This window comes from Urocitellus parryii (assembly GCF_045843805.1).
Source record: "Urocitellus parryii isolate mUroPar1 chromosome 13 unlocalized genomic scaffold, mUroPar1.hap1 SUPER_13_unloc_10, whole genome shotgun sequence".
In the NCBI taxonomy this organism is placed as follows: Eukaryota; Metazoa; Chordata; class Mammalia; order Rodentia; family Sciuridae; genus Urocitellus; species Urocitellus parryii.
The window spans coordinates 1,302,042-1,319,544 of NW_027551762.1; the positions used below are offsets into that span (position 1 = coordinate 1,302,042).

General features: G+C 40.7%; 1 pseudogene; it reads left to right on the forward strand.

Moving 5' to 3' along the window:
- LOC144251308 (uncharacterized) overlaps positions 1–16,007 on the forward strand; it is a 35,750-nt pseudogene extending 19,743 nt beyond the window's left edge.
- The last annotated feature ends 1,496 nt before the right edge of the window (positions 16,008–17,503 follow it).

A 17,503-nucleotide genomic window follows, 5' to 3' on the forward strand; every position in this document is an offset into this window, starting at 1 on the left:
CTCCTTATTCTGTATGTTGGACATTTTCATTATAATGTGTCTAGGTGTGGATCTCTTAAGATTTTGCACATTCGGCGTCCTGTAGGCTTCTAGGATTTGGGATTCTGTCTCATTCTTCAAGTCTGGGAAGTTTTCTCGTATTATTTCACTGAAAAGACTTTTTATTCCTTTGGTTTGGAGCTCTGTGCCTTCCTGTATCCCAATGACTCTTAAATTTGGTCTTTTGATATTATCCCATAATTCTTGGATGTTCTGCTCATGGTTTCTTAGCAGACTTGCTGAGCTGTCTATGTTCTTTTCCAGTTGAAATACTTTGTCTTCATTGTCTGATGTTCTCTCTTCTAAGTGATCTACTCTGCTGGTAGTATTCTCAATTGAGTTTTTAAGTTGGTTTATAGCTTCCTGCATTTCTAGAATTTCTATTTGTTTGTTTTTTATTACCTCTATCTCCCTGTGAAATTGATCTTTTACTTCCTGGATTTGTTTGTCAATGTGATCTTTCATTGTCTGATTTTGCTGTCTCATGTCTTCCTTGAGACTCCAGATCATCTGAAGCATATAAATCCTGATGTCTTTATCTGACATTCCATCTGTTGCAGCTATTACCTCTTCTAAAGTTGAGTTGACCTGCATTGCTTGTGGTCCTTTCTTTCCTTGTCTTTTCATACTGCTGACGTTTCTTTCTGCTTGGTGCCACTGTTGTGTTTTTGAAATTTACCCCCTATTTATTTATGTTGCTCTTGTATAGTTGGGAAGTCTCCCTTGCAGGGCGGGTATTGGCTGTGCTCCTCCTCTAATTATGGTGGTCTGTCTACCCCGCTGATCGGTCGCAGGTCTGCCCCCGCTGCGGGCACGGGTGGTGGCTTTGCTCTGCCCCCACTCCAATTGTGGTAACTTAACTACCACGCCCTGGGATCGTTGGTCCTGATCTGGATGTGGGTGGCGGCTCAGCTGGGCCCCCCCGCTCCAATTGGTGTGACGAGTCTACCGCGCTGGCAGACCTCTAGGCCAGTGGGTCGCAGTTCTGCACAGCCCCCACTCCCAATGGGGGTACCTAACTACCTCTCCAACGGGTCGCTGAGCCCCCTCCGGACCCGGGCGGCGACCCTGCTCCACCCCCACTCCAACCAGTGTGACGCGACTGCCTCGGTGTTACGTGTCCACCCCGCTGGCAAGCTACCTGGCCTGTCTTGCCAGTTGGCGGCAGGTCTGCCTGCCCTGCTTGCTCGGATGGCAGCTCCGCACAGCCCCTACTCCAAATGAGGTTACTTGGCTGCTGCGCCGCGGAATTGCTGGTCCTATTCTATGCGTGGGCGGCTGCTCTCTTCAGCCCCAGCTGCGTTTGGGGTGTCATGGCACCACGCCGGCGGGTCACTTGGACTGCTCTGGGCGCAGGAGGAAGATCCACTCTGTCCCTACAACACCCCGCCGGACCCTGATTGAGAAGCAGTCACCGCCGGTTCCCTAGCCTTGGGCCAAAGCAGCTTAGGTAGCCGGAACCCCGCCTCTCCGATCTGATACACTCTCCGCTGGGAGCTGGCTCCAGGGAGCGACGCCACGGGTTTCCCAGCCCCAGGCCAAAACTGTTCCGGGAGTCAGAACCCAGTCGCCCCAAGCTCAGCGCACGCTCCACTTGGAGCTGGCCTCCGCCGGCAGTCTCCGCAGTTTCCTCAGACCTGGGCCAGGTTAGCCCCGGGAACCCGAATCCAGCTGCTCAGTGCCCGGCGCACGCCTTGCCAGGCACGAGCCTCTAGGAGTATTCTCCACAAGAACCCCCGCCCCGAGCCTGAGCAGAAAATCTGTCTGCTAGAAGCAGGCAGATACCAGCCTGTTATCACCTGTTCGTAGTTGAATGGGCTGAGATCAGTAGAACACGGGGATGATTACATCATCTCTCCGAAATGGCGGCTGCTGTTCTCCACTGTGGTCCGACCGGTGTCTGGAGCCAAACTGGGCCTCTTCTCTCCTCTGTTTCAAAGCCGGAACTCAGCGCTAAGGGCTCCGATGTACCACAGGCGGGAGCCCCCCCGGATCCGTATCGCTGTTCCCCGCTCCGGCACCCTGCCGCTCCCCGGCGTGCGCCACAGACTCCAGCCGCGGGGCGATCGCCTGTCAGGCTATGCGACCCTCCGTGCGGGGAAATGGAGCTCTCAGAGCCGAACTTCGCACGATGGAAATCTGTCCACTAGATTCTGGAGCACCTCAATTTCACTTGAACTTCCCAAAGATATCCTTCAGCCGTTTTGCATCGTCTTTCTCCCACTTAGTGACGCGGCGCCCTGGGGTGATGCAGTCCCTTCGCCGCCATGTTCCATAATAGAATTTTAATGGCAGGAATACAGCTTCATAACAAGTCTATCCCTTTGGAGAATTGCATAAGGTGGTTCAGAGGAAGCCATACTATCATAGCAGCTTTCCAAGAAGGAATCAAAACAGCAATTCAGCACCAGAAAATTGAGTCTACAAAGCTGTGAAAAGCAGAAAAGCACTTTCACTTGAAACAGGCAATCTGAGCTCTGAGATTAGGAGCCTTTCTGTCACAGGTGGGGGAAGGGGACTGAAACAAATTAAATTCAGACCAACTCTGGTGAACCCAGGGCAGGATCCGCTGATGCATCCCACTCTCCTGCCCCAGCACATAGTCTGAAACCCACCAAGAAGGGAATGGAATTCTACTGTGAAACTCTGCATCCAGACTCCTTAAACAGGCTTGGCCATTTTGGGTCAGAGCTGAGGAAGAAACAAACTGCACAATAAGTGAAGCCCTAGAAAGAAAACATTCCACTGCAAAAATCTGGCTAAGAAAAACAGATGAGTGGGTTAGTGAAGAACACTGTCAAAAAGATCTCCTTAAAGATTTATTAATATAAGAATTGTTACAAAGTGATTGTAATTAAGGGGATTAGTACATCCTCCAAATGAGGTATGAGAAAATGGCCATAATAGAAAGTTCAAAATGAGTGAAAATATCAACATTGAAATATTTGACCAACCCAGGACACACAGTAAAAAGAAAAGAATTCACTAAAAAAAATCCCTCACAAAAAAAAGTAGAAGAGAAAATTATCCCAGAAGATGGGTAAAAATACTAACAATATGGAAAATTAAGGGAACAAGCCACCCCTAATAACTCACAACACAAGTGCTTCCATGGACACTACAATAGAGAAAATGCCAGAAAAGAATTTGGAAAGTAGATAATTAAAATGTTCAATGAACTTAAAGATCTAAGGAATTAATAAAAGAACAAATATATAGGAAGTGAAAGAACATTTCAATAAAAGGACAAAGATTCTGAAAAAAAATAGAAATGACTCAATAAATCAAATTAAAAATTCAATTGAAAGCATTTCCCAATGGAGTAGGATCACAGAAAAGTCATATTCCCAGACCTCAAAAATGAAGTATATAAACTTGAAAACAAAGTCAACAATAAAGAAAACATGTTAAAAGATCATGATCAGAATATTCAAGAAATCTTGAATAACATTAAGAGACCAAAGATAAAAATCATTGGCATACATGAAGGCACTGAAATACAAACTAAAGAAATGCACAAACTTTTAAATGAAATAATCAGAAATTTTCCAAGCCTTAAGAATGAGACAGAAATCCAAATAGAAGATGTATTTACAACTCTAAATAGGTAAGATCAAAAAAGATCCTCTCCAAGACACTTTATAATTAAAAAGGCTAATAAAAAGAACAAGCAAGATTATAAAAGCTGCAAGTGGAAATTAGCAAGTCACATTTAGAAGTAAGTCAATTAGAATTCGTATTGATTTCTCACCCCAAACCTTAAAATCCAGGAGGTCTTAGAATAATATACACAAAACTCTGGAAGATAACAGATTCTTACCAAGATTGCTATATATGATAAACACAAAAACATCATCATACTAAACGGAGAAAAACTGAAATCATTTCCTCTAAAATCAGAAACAAGACAAGCATGTCCACTCTTGCAACTCTTATTCAACGTAGTTTTTCAAACTTTAACCAGATCAATCAAGCAAGAAAAGGAAATTACAAGGATTTAAATAAAAAAATAATTATTCAAATTATTTATGTTTGCTGATGACATTATCTAAGAAGACCTCCAAAATTACACTAGAATATTTCTAGAGCTAATAAAAAAAATTAAGCAACGTAGCAGAATACAATATAAACATACAAAAATTCATAGCTTTCTTATACTCCAATAAGGATCCTTCTGAGAAATAAATCAGGAAAATTATCCTATCACAATAATATCACAAAATAAAATAAAATACTTAGGAATAAATCTATCCAAGGTGAAAGACCTCTACAATGAGAACTATAGAACTCTTAAGAAAGAAATTGAAGATCTTAGAAAAGGGAAAGATCTCCTATATTCTTGGATAGGCAGAATTAATGTTGTCCAAATTAATTATCACCAAAGCTTTATACAGATTCAATGAAATCCCCATCAAAATACCAATGACATTCTTGACAGAAGTAGAAAAAATAGTCCTAAAATCCCTTTGGAACAATAAAAGACCCAGAAGAGCCAAAGAAATCCTAAGCAAGAAAATGATGCTGGATGCATATTATACTTCCCAGCTAGAGGAACACAAAGAGCATAATATTGGCACCAAAACAGACATGCACAGAGACCAATGGGATAGAATAAAAGACTCAGAGACAAACCCACATGGATACAGTCATCTGATACTTCACTAAGGCGTATGTTGGAGAAAAGGTAGCCTTTTAAACAAATGATGCTAGGAAAATTGTATATCCATTTGCAGAAGAATGAAACTTGACTCAACTCTCACCCTTTACAAAAGTCAACTCAGAGTGGATCAAAAGCCTAGGAATTTGTTTCAGTCAGTTTTTCTGCCATGATTAAAAACACTGACAAGAATAACTTAGAGAAGGAAAAGTTTATTTTAGCTCCTGGTTTTAGAGATGCAGCCCATGGTTTGCCACCTCCATAGCTCTAGACCTTATTGAAGCAGAACATCATGTCAGAAGTGTGTGGCAGAAGAAAGCGGCTCAGGTCATGGCAACCAAGAAGCCGAGAAAAAGCTCTGCTCCAAAGGACAAAATATAAGCCCCAAAGGCATACATACCCCCAGTGACATACTTTCCCCAGCCGCAACTTAGCTGCTTATAATTACTACCCAGTTAATCCATTAGCAGACTAATCCTCTGATTAGGTCACACTTCATTTCACCTCTAAAAATTCTTGCATTGTCTCATAAATGAACTTTTTGGGAACACCTTATATTTAAACTATAATAGAATTAGAACAGAAACATTTTCAACTGCTAGAAGAAAATATACTGCTGACACTCCCAACATATCGGTGCAGGCATGCAGTTCCTTAACACGACTTAACAAGCTTCCCTAAAGCTCAAGGAAGAAAATCAAGAATCAATAAGTGCAGTGGCATGAAATTTAAAAGTTTCTGCACAGCAAACAAAACAACTAAGAGTGTGAAGAGAGAGTCTACTGAATGGGAGAAAATCTTTTCTGGCTACTCCTGTAACAGGGGATTAATATCCAGAATATATAAAGAACTTAACACCAAAAAAATTATTACCCAATTAATAAATGGGCAAAAGAAGTAAATAGACTTTTTTAAAAAAAATACAAATGGAAAATGCATATTTGAAAAAAAGAAGATCAGTATTCCTGGAAATCAAGGAAACGTAAATCAAAACTACATGAGATTTCATTTCACTTCAGTTAGAATGCAATTTTTAAAATTATAAATAATAAATGCTGGTGAGGGTGTGGGGAGAAAAGTACAGTTATAAATTTTGGGTAGGACTGCAAATTAATAACTACTTTGGAAAGCCATATGGAGACCCCTCCAATGACTAAGAATGGGAACCTGACCCAGCTGTCCACTTCTTGATGTTTATCCAAAAGAACTACAGTCAGCATACTATACTGATATAGGCACATCAATGTTTACAGCAACACAATTCACAATAGCAAAATAATGAAACCAGCCCAGGTACTCATGAACAGGTGAATGATTAAAGATGTGTTATATATATTTAGCCATAAAGAATTTACTGATAAATTCATGGAACTGAAGAACATAATGCTAGGTGAAATAATCCAGACTCAGAAAGTCAAGAGTCAAATGCTTTCTCTCATATGCAGAAACTAAAGAAAAATAAAGAAAGAGGAAGGGGGCTGGGGTTGTGGCTCAGCAGTAGAGCAATCGCCTAGCACGTGTGAGACCCTGGGTTTGATCCTCAGCAACCCATAAAAATAAAATAAATAAAATAAAGGTATTGTTTCCAACTACAACTAAAAAATAAAAATGAAAAAAGGAAGAGGTAAATCATGTGCAGAATATGTTCTCTGAACACAATGCGATTATACAGAGGAAAACATTTATAACAGAAAGATATTAGGGAAATCCCAGAACATGGGAAATTTAAACAATGCTCCTCTAAATGGCCATTGACCAAATAAAAATAAACAGGGAAATCTTAAGTTTTTTTTTTTTTTTGGTAGTGTTCTGATCTCAAGGACTTTTTTTTTTAACATAGGGAGACAACAACATGTGTCAATATCAGAAACAAGAACATATTCCTGACCTGACAGTGTTGGCCAGTGCAGAGATCATCACTAGGAAATGTAAAGTCATCAAGGCTGGGTCTCTGAATGTGTAGGAGTTCTGCCACCTGGAACACAGACTGCAAATAAATAAAGTGCATGAAGACCACATCACACAACCAGTACTAGGGCTCATGAGGAAGAGAAAACAGACCAGAGAGGAGGTGGGAAAGCAGAATCTCACCAATGGGTCAAGGCCCCAACAGTGTAGTAACACAAGGCTGGGGCCTGGAGCCTGGTCCCTGTCCCTCCCAGGGCCAAACCCTTTTGACAGAGGTGGCCACAGACCAAGCCAGGTTGCTGGGCAGGGTTGGGTTTCCCTGAAGTGGAAAACTGAGGGTGGGCCGAGGCTCCACTTACATTTCTCCCTATAGGAAAGCGTTCCCTAGGCCCCAGGTGGAGCCCTTTGCAGAGAGGGCTGAACAGCTAGAGCAGCTCTCATATTCAACAGCTCCATCCCCTCCCTTACACACTCACAAGTTTGCTGGTTCACTCTCACATGCATACTCAAACATTCACAAACACTCAGGAAGGAGTGAGGGACCATCCACCTTACTTCCTTGCTGGGTGAGGAAGAGGCTGGAGCTGAGGATCCTGTCACCCAAAGTGTGAGACCAGGGTCTAAAAGGGCCACAACTGGGTACTGGCTCCTGCTTTCTTTTTCTCTTGCCCTGTGTCTCTTGTCCCACAGAGGTGGCACCCAGAGACCTGTGATTGAGGTCAGAGGCTGACAAGTCTCTAGAAGTGGTCCTGAGTGGACAAGATGAGAAGGGTCAGTAGGATGCAGGGCTCTGAGGGACTTGGCACAAGGAAGGAAGCTATCAGGCCTAGACTTTGGGAAACCACAAGGGCACATGGCAGCCATGTTAAAGCCTCCATCCTTGGGTTGAGGCAAACTGAGATCTTCATTGTATACCCTAGGTCCAGTGGGCAGCTGAGAAGGACAGTGGATAGGAGGTTGGGCCACTCTGTCCCTGGGTCTGGCCAGGCTTCTGCAGGTTTTGGTCCCAGGAACTCAGTACATGGGCCTTGAGCTACCAGTGCCAGGGGAGCTGAGGGAATAGGAATGGGTAGTGAGGACTCCCCTTGGGCAGCTTCTGACTATTTGGGATCCCCAATAGCAGCATGCCTGGGGCCTCCAGGGCCAATCCCAGATCATCATGATGAGATTCTCCTGTGTCATCCTGGGGGCAGAGAGATGGAGTCCTGTCAGAAGTCCCAACCCTATTTCATCCCACCCTCCTGGATATATAGCATCCTGAGGAGCCAGAGAGCCACCTTCCTCCCCACTCCATCACCAAACTGAGAGGCTTGTGCCACACAGCTGCTGAGGCACTGTCAAGCTGAGGTGCTGTGGAAAGGGAAGGCTTTGTGTTGAGAACATAGCACCCCAGAGGGTTCAGGGACCCATCTCTCTTGTGCCCCATCTCAGCTCACTGTTTTGTCTTCCCTGAGACCTTCCTTACCACTCCAAGGAAAGCCAGATCCACAGTTTTCCTATCCCTGGACCCCTCCACTCCTAGGTGCCCTGGATTCTCCTTCCCCGTTCCAGAGGCTGCCAGATCTTTCGGAAGTCTGTAGAAGGAGTGAGAGATTGCAGATCCAACAGCAGACTCACCTCCATCCTCCCATCTTTGTGACAGGGGCAAATCTCAGCCCCTTCCCTGGAGCCCCATTGGTGCGGGGGGAGAATACATCTTCCTCACAGTGCTGCTAGGAGATATCAGTTCCCAAAGAAACATGACCCTCCTTCCCCTCTAGGGTCCAATCCCTAGGCCACCTAGTTGAACACAATACCTTTATTTTTATTTATGTATTTTTATATGGTACTGAGGATTGAACACAGAGCCTCACACATGCTTGGTGAGCACTCTACCACTGAGCCACAACCCCAGCCTTTAGGACTTTTTTTTTTAAAAAAATTCTATATTTTTGAGCTAAGAAATTTGATCCTGCATGCCTATATTATAATTATTGTTCAGACCTATTTTATCCACCCATAAAAGTTTTTTTTTTACACTCTGCTTTGCTCAGTGACCAATTTATGAGGGTTGACTCTTAATATATTTTAAAGTTAGAAGGCCTTTACTTATTTGTTCTGTGTACTGTCTTGTCTACACATGTGTATCTATCAGAACCCAAATACAGAGCACTCATAAACTAAAATTCAAAAAAATGGAACCAATGCCTTTGATTCACATGATTTAAAGTTTAATTTAAATTGGGTAAACAAAAAAAGGTAATGATGGCTTCAAAATCACTGATGTAGATGATCAGACAATGGAAAATCTCATTTTCTATTAAATGTCTTAAATATAATGTACATTGTTTTTTCTAGGTTTCTTCAACAACAACAACAAAAAGCCTTAAAATGTTAACTAAACTTGGTTTTCATGGGTAATCTAAGTTAAAATAGATAAATCAGATTTAACTTAAATGGGGTAAACATTATAAATATTATTTTCATAAATTGTTGTTCAATGGAAAGTTTAAGATCTCTTTATTTCTGCTCTTACTAAAACCAAGATGATTGAAAGTTAAAATTCTATATTCATACGTGTTTTAAAAACTCATATGATGATAAAATACTGTGTTATTTTAACCAAATGACACCAGATATTAGACCCCTCAAGGTCAACACTCCTGGACTCCAGACTCTGAGAGTCAAGCCAGCAATGAGGGGGAAGAAGCCTCTAAGCCAGCAATATTTGCTTCCACTCCTCCTCCTGCCTTGCATCCTTCACTATTCTCTGCTCTAAGCCTTCCCTTTGCTCTTCTTGCTCTCCTGCCCAGCTGTTACTTGTCACCAAGGGTCTGGATTCCTCCAGAGACCCTATTCCTATACAAACAAGGGACCCAAACCCTCCTTTCAACCCCACTGATGAGCCTCCCCCTTACTAAGTTCCACCAAACCCACCGGCTCCCTCCACACCACCATCCCAAACACCCTTCAGCCCTCTCATCACCCATTGTAACACAGCCAGTTAAGAGCCCCCAGCTTTACTCCCTCTCTAGGAAGTGCTGGGTTTGAGGGGTAGGCAGAGTCCATGGTGATCTCTCCCAAATCAAGAAATGCCTAGGATCCTTTACCTCCAACCCTAGTACCTATACCAAGGAGTTACAATACATAACATAGGAGAAAAAAACCTCACCATTCGTGGTATGGAAGTGATCCAATCCAACACCCTCCTCCTAGAGGAGAGCAGATGAGTCTGGGAACAAGCCTGGAACTTTGCCAATGAAGCCCACTAATTGGGACCAAAAATTTCCCTGGAGGCCAAATAAGAAGGGACTGACTTTTTACCTGCTTACTGACAGGTTTAAAAAAAGGCAGCTCATAAAGCCATCAGTTATGATAAACTCCAAGAGGTCATTCAAGATAAAAATGAAAACCCCTCTTCCTTTTCAAACTGCCTGACTCAGGCCCTACTCCAGTACACAAATTTGATCCTGAGTCACCTGATGGTCATAACTTACTCATGACCTACTTTTTCTCCCAAAGCTTCCTGACATTAAAGCTAAACTTAATAAGTTGGAGCGAGGTCCCCTCACCCCACATGCTCAAGTGCTTGAGGTGCCTTCAAGGTGTACAATGGCAGAGATGAAAAGCGCTGTATCTGGGCCAATGGGCTCTTGATTGCCTTCTTGTCCAGAGAGGCAGGAGGTCACACAACCCCACAATCTGCAAGCAGACTTTCTGCAAATAGCTAGGGATGATTGATGAGACCTGGGATCCCAAAATGCGATGACCATCATCACAATACGGAAATCCAGGTAACCATTGTGGTAGCAGGTAGACCCATCTCTTTCCTTTTGGACTCCAGGGCTACATTCTCAGTACTTTAGCATTAAGTGCCTATATAGTTATACACACATAACAACAACAAGAGCAACAACATTTATATTTATATCTATTAGAATATAAATTTTCAAAATAGACCTTAGGGAACCTCTGAATTTTAGAAATGACTGTGGTTATATCTCTTTTTTATCTCTATTTTTTTTTATTTGGGTTTTCTCTTTTGGGGGGGTAGTTTGGCTAGGGGTTTATTAATTTTGCTTATCTTTTCAAAGACCCAATTCTTTGCTGCATTGATCATTTGTGTTTTTTGTCTATTTCACTGACTTTGGTCCTGATATTAATTATTTCCTGTCTTCCACTAGTTTTGGAGTTAGTTTGCTCCTGTGTTTCTAGGGATTTTGGCATATACATTAGATTGTTTATTGGGGATCTTTCTGGCTTTGTGTGTGTGTGTGTGTGTGTGTGTGTGTGTGTGTGTGTGTCTATGCGTGGTGTTGTTGCTCTTGTTGTTGTTATGTGTATCTATATAGGCACTTAATGCTAAATGTTCTCCTTAAAACCTCCTTCATAATGTTGTAGAGATTTTGGTATGTTGTTATCTCTATTCTTGTTTGATTCCAAAAAAATTTATTTCTGCTGTCGTTTATTCTATTATTTATTTGTCATTTAAAAGATAATTGTTAGATTGATACTCAGGTATTTTTTTTGGAGGCTGTTGTGAATGGGATAGTTTTTATAATTTCTCTTTCAGTGGATTCATTGCTGATGTATAGAAATGCATTTGATTTATGTGTGTTGATTTTATATCCTGCTACTTTTCTGAACTCATTATTAGTTCTAGAATTTTGTGGTAGAATTTTTTTAATCTTCTAGATATAAAATTATGTCATAAGCAAATAGCAATAGTTTGAGTTTTTCTTTACCTATTTGTATCTCTTTAATTTCTTTCTTTTTTCTTCTGTCTCTGGCTAGAGTTTCAAGGATGATGTTGAATATAAGTGGTGAAAGAGGACATCCTTGTCTTGTTCCAGTTTTTAGAGGTAATGCTTTCAATTTTTCTCCATTTAGAATGATGGTGGCCTTAGGTTTAACATATATGGCTTTTATAATGTTGAGGTATGTTTTCACTACCCCTAGTTTTTCTCATGTTTTGAACATGAAAAAACATGCTGTATTTTATCAAATGCTCTTTCTTCATCTATTGAGATGATTATATGATTCTTGTTTTTAAGCCTATTAATATGATGAATTATGTTTATTGATTTCCATATGTTGAACCAACCCTGCACCAAATAAGAGACCCATAATAGCTAAAGCAATCTTTTTAGCAAGAAAAATGAAGCAGAAGGCATCACTATACCAGACTTTAAACTATACTACAGAGCTATAGTAACAAAACAGCATGATATTGGCACCAAAATAGACTTGTAGACCAATGGTACAGAATAGAGGACACATAGACAAACCCACATAAATATGATTATGTCATACTAGACAAAGGTGCCAAAAACATTCACTGGAGAAAGATAGCCTATTCAACAAATGGTGCTGGCACAACTGGAAATCCATATGTAGCAAAATGAAATTGAACCTCTATTAATAAATAGGATTGATTCAAATTAAAAAGCTTCTTCTCAGCAAAGGAAACAATCAATAACATGAGAAGAGAGCCTACAGAATGGGAGAAAATAATTATTCTCTAGGATATATAGAGAACTCAAAAAACTAAATTCCAAAAACAAATAACCCAATCAATAAATGGGCTAAAGAAGAGACACTTCATAAAAGAAGAAATACAATCAATCAACAAATATATGAAAAAGTGGTCAACATTTCTAGCAATTAGAGAAATGCAAATCAAAACTAAGATTTCATCTCACTCCTGTCAGAATGGCAATTATCAAGATTACAAGCAAAAATAAATGTTGGCAAGAATGTGGGGAGAAAGGCACACTCACACATTGCTGGTGGGACTGCAAATCAGTGCAACAACTGTGGAAAGCAGTATGGAAATTGCTCAGAAAACTTGGAATGGAACCACCATTTGACTCAGCTGTAACACTCCTTGGTTATATTCAAAGGACTTAAAATCAGCATACTACAGTAATGCAGCCACATCAATGTTTATAGCAGCTCAATTCACAACAGCTAAACTATGGAACCAACCTACATGTCATTCAATAGATGAATGGATAAAGAAACTGTGGTAAATATACTCAATGGAATATTACTCAGCTTTAAAGAAGAGTGAAATTATGGCATTTGCCAGTAAATGGATGGAGTTGGAGAACATCATGCTAAGTGAAATAAGCCAATCCTAAAAATCCAAAGGCTGAATGTTTTCTCTAATATGTGGATCTAATTCACAACAAGGCGGGGGGGGCACTAGAGAAGAATAGTGTTACCTTAGATTAGGTAGAGGGAAGTGAAGGGAGGGAGGGTAGGGTATGTGGGGATAGGAAAGACAGTAGAATGAAACAGACATTATTACTTTATGTATATATGTGACTGCATGACCAATATGATTCTATAACATGTACACTCAGAAAAATGAGAAATTATATTTCATCTATGTATGATATATCAAAGTACATAAATGCATTCTACTGTCATGTATAACTAATTAAAATGAATATAAAACATTGATCAAGAAAAGATAATTGTTCAATCTCCATGTGTTTGTGTGGCTTCTATACTTTTGTACTCTTGATTTCTGATTTCATTTCACTATGATTTTACAAGGTACCAAGGATAATATTAATTTTTTGTTGTTTCTGTTAAGACTTGCTTCATGACCTAAAATATGGCGGTCTTGAATAATACAAAGACCTGACCTACCTTTTTCTGCAAAATGAGAAGACAGATGAGTATAAATATTCCTCCCACCCTGAGGCCCAATGCATGCAGTGGCCCTGCAAGGCTAGATAATGTAAGGTCTTACCACTGAAAATGGAGTGGGTCAGGACAGCTAAGAGACACTCCCCAAGTCACACCTCCAGCAACTTTGCACAGAGCCAAGCACTGTTGTCAGAGGTCCTGTTTCTTGGCATCTGTAACCACTGGTGACCATTTCTGATGCTCCCTGTGAGAGCTCATTCACCTCCCCAGTGGACATGGGTCTACAGCTGTACAAAGCCATAGCACAGACACCAGCCCATCCTCAAGGTCCCACTTACACTGTAGACTTTAGCAAACTTGGAATGTGAAAAAACCATGTAACTACGAGGGGAGATTCATTTCTTTCTCTTATTGAATGCATAGGAGGAAAGGCCCAGTATTTAATTATTTCTAAATATCTCATATTTTTTCACACTATTGTGGGTGGTATTGTGGCTTTTACATTTTTATTTTTATTTTGTATGTTACCAGTGAATAGAAATACAATTTTATTTTTGTGTAAATGACCTTTTATCTTGCTCTTTGTTAGCTATAACTTACCTGGTATAGTATTTTTTTTCTAGATTCCTTGGACTTTTCTATTTCCATAAGTACATTGTTTCAAATACACACATATTTAATTCTTCCATTTTAATTGGTATATTATTCATTTTTTTTTGGTCTTGCTTTATTGCACTGGCTTGAATATCCAATAAATCTTGAATGGTAGAAGCAAGAACCTTGTCCTGGACTATAGAAAAAGGAATTAAGGCACAAGATTTAGTATTATATTTCCAATGGATTTTCATTGCCACCCATTGTTACATTCTGCTTAAGTTTACTGTGAGGTTTTATTACATATGGTTATTGGAGTTCTAAAATGTTTATTCTACATCTGCTACAGTTTAAATACATGTCCCTTAAAGGTTCATGTTCTGTTAAAGGTTTGATCCCCATGGTGACACTATTAGGAGATAATAAACTCCTCAAGAGCTGGGGACTAGTAGGAGGTCTTTTGGTCAGTGGAGATGTGCCTTCAAAGGAGATAGCTGTACTCAGCTACACCTCTTTCTTTTGTTCCCTGGCCTTGAGGGGAGTGGTTTTACTTCACCAGGCACCCACATCATGATGTGCTGCCTCACACCAGGCAGGCCCAAATCAATGAGGCAAACAGAACCTGGAATGGAATTTTGAGGACTATGATCCAAAAACAGACCTTTTTATTATTTATTTATAGAATGCTAGTGATGGAAAGTTAACACAGCATCTTTTGAGATGATCTTTTTTTTCCCTTTATTCTGATATGATGAATTACAATACTTAGTTTTTCAACCTAGCATTTCTGGGGCAAGTGTTCTGTATCCTGATGTATTATCAATTTTCTATATTGCCTGGTTTGAATTGCTACTATTGTAGCAATTTCTACATTTTTTTGTTTCCATTTTCATGATATTTTAGTCATAGTTTTTCTTGTTTTATAATCTTTGTATGTGGACTTATGATACATCCAGTCTCATAAAATAATTTGTAGAATGTTCTCTCCTTAATTTTTCTGAAAGCATTTATGTAGGATGGATAATTTTTTAAAAAATGTTTGACAGAATTCACCAGTGAAGTCTTCTGGGTCTGGAGTTTTGTTCATGGGAAATTTTTTATTAGAAAGTCAATTTTTAAAATACATATGGGATGGCCCATGTAGTTTATTTCATCTTGTGTTACTTAAGTATGATGTCATCATGGAGTTTTTCATTTTATTTAAGTTATTCAATTTATTAGCAGAGTGCTTCATAATATTTAATTATTACCCTTTCAATATACATATTCAATTACACTCAATATTTTTAGGATATATAGTGATGTCTTTTCTTTCATTTTTGGTATTCCCTTTTTTACCTTAATGAGTATAGATAAAGGTTCATAATTTTTATTGATATTTTTGAAGATTTAAGTTTCAATTTCATTGGTCTTCCATAGTTCTTTTTATTTATCACATTGGTTTGGCCATTCTAAGAATCTCCTAGCTACTTTCCATTAATTTGCTTTCGTTTTCTAATTATTTTTTTTCTTTTTAATATACTTAAACCTGTAGATATCTTTTTGGCTTGCTTGAGCTGAACCTCACAAATTTGGGTATGCTGTGTTTTTATAATCATTCAATATCAAAAAAGCTTAAGGCGTGGTGGCCTGAGCCCGGCGTGGGCGGGGAGAGCTGGAGGGCAGGGCTCAGTGAGGTTAGGGGCTCTCCAGGCCTGCATCAGCAGCCTTATAGGTCCGCGCTCCTGTAGGTCAGCGGGTGAGCTGCGCCTGGGCGGCCCTGGCCCCTGGCGACATCAGCAGCTCTGTTGGCCCTGAAGGTGCGGCTGTAGCGCTCCACCCGTCTTCCTCGGCTCCTAGGGCGTTACGGGTTCACCTGCACTCTGCTCACCTTCATGTTTCATGACATGGCCTGGCAACTGCGCGTAAACTTCCCCTACTTCCACAAGGTGGTCTCGGTGATACTCGATGTCTGCTTGCAGGTGCGAATCGAGTGAGCGCCAGCCGCGGTGATGGCCAGGTCAGAGCGTGGCCCACCCACCAGCGCTGGGACTGGACATCTTGTGAAGGACAGCGGAACCTCCTGGGGCCTCCGGGACACTTTGGAGTTCAGAGGCAGACTGGACTAGACCCTCCAACTGTAGACACCCACGGCTGGGGGACTGCTACTGGGCCCGGGCCTGGACCCTGACTGCAAAGAAACTCAAGCAGCGGGTCCTTTGCATTGGGCTACAGAAAATTAGGAGTCCAGCTGACCTGTTGCCACACACTGGCCGAAACTGGGGAAGCAGAAAGAAGGAATTTTGCTGTAGCAAATTCATTTGCAGAGTCTGAGCAAAAAGGCATTGGTCTTTGTAGGTTGTGGCCATCCCTTTCTCTGGCTTTGTCAAGAGTCTGATCCCTGCAGGGAATTGTCTCTGTTCCTGCAGCTGCCTGGAGAACAACTGAGTGAAATGCCCAGGAGGAGGGGAAGGGCCTTTTTGGTAGAGGCCCACCATGGGCAGACACTCCACTCTCTGCCTGCTGGGTTAATCAAATAAATGCATTATGAGATGGCAGTGTCATTAGACTGTGGTTAATTCTTCATCCTGTGTCCCTGAGTGACTGAGAAGAGCAGATAGTCTAATGATTGGGTTTTTTTCCACTTGCTTGTGATGTTTTTCCTATATAATAGGAAATCACATGAGTATTTTAAACTTACATATATGTGTGTATATGTTCATACATAGGTACATGTATATACATAGTTTCTCACACAGAATACATGCCAGGCCATCTTTGGCATATGGCAGAAAGCTAGGGCAGGAGTGGTCAGTGTTAGCTTACTGTCCTGAGAGGAAGAAAGTGGGCCACATAGATCTGACCACTCTAAACATGATGTTCTGCTGACAGGACCATCTTCCCAGCAGCTGGAGCTATCTCTGAAATAATCCAGAAAAACTGCAGGGCTGGAAAGTGCAGCTATTCACAATGTGTATATCAGAAATAATCAGCAGTTAGAAGGGCCAGAACTGGTGAATTTGGCAAGAGAGAGCTGAAAGCAGCTGCCTCCTGCCAGATATGGCCTGGAGAAACAGCAATGTCAGGTACTTCCAAGACAGACCTAGTAAACACCAAGAACTATTCATATCTTAATAACCTTATCTTTCTTGTCATCTTAAACCACCAAATCTTTTAATTAACCTAAAGATATAAAAGATAATTTTGCAAGAATAAATTCTCTAAAAACAAGAAACTATTCTGTCTACCACCCACTTAGAACAATAGCCAACCCTTATCATCATCCAAGGCCTCGCACATGCTAGGCAAGTGCTCTACCACTGAGTTACATCACCAGCCCATCATGGCACTGTTTTAAAAAAAACAACAACAACAACAAAAAAACATATATTTTCATGACTCTGGAACTAGAAGATTTAAAAATCCACACAAAAGCAGAAATACATATTTGTGCTATGTATATCACATCACTTGAAAAAGAGATATCTGATACTTTTTAAGAAATCAGGGAATGGATTAAAAATCCCCAATTTGCCTCTATTGCTCTGACAGATAGCAAGTTATATATAATAGTGTGTGTGTATAGAAAGCTAACATACCTAAATATAATTACTGTACATGTATTTTAAATGGTAGATGGCATGGTCATGTTTTTATTTTTATACTATTGTGTTGAGGTTCTGAAGG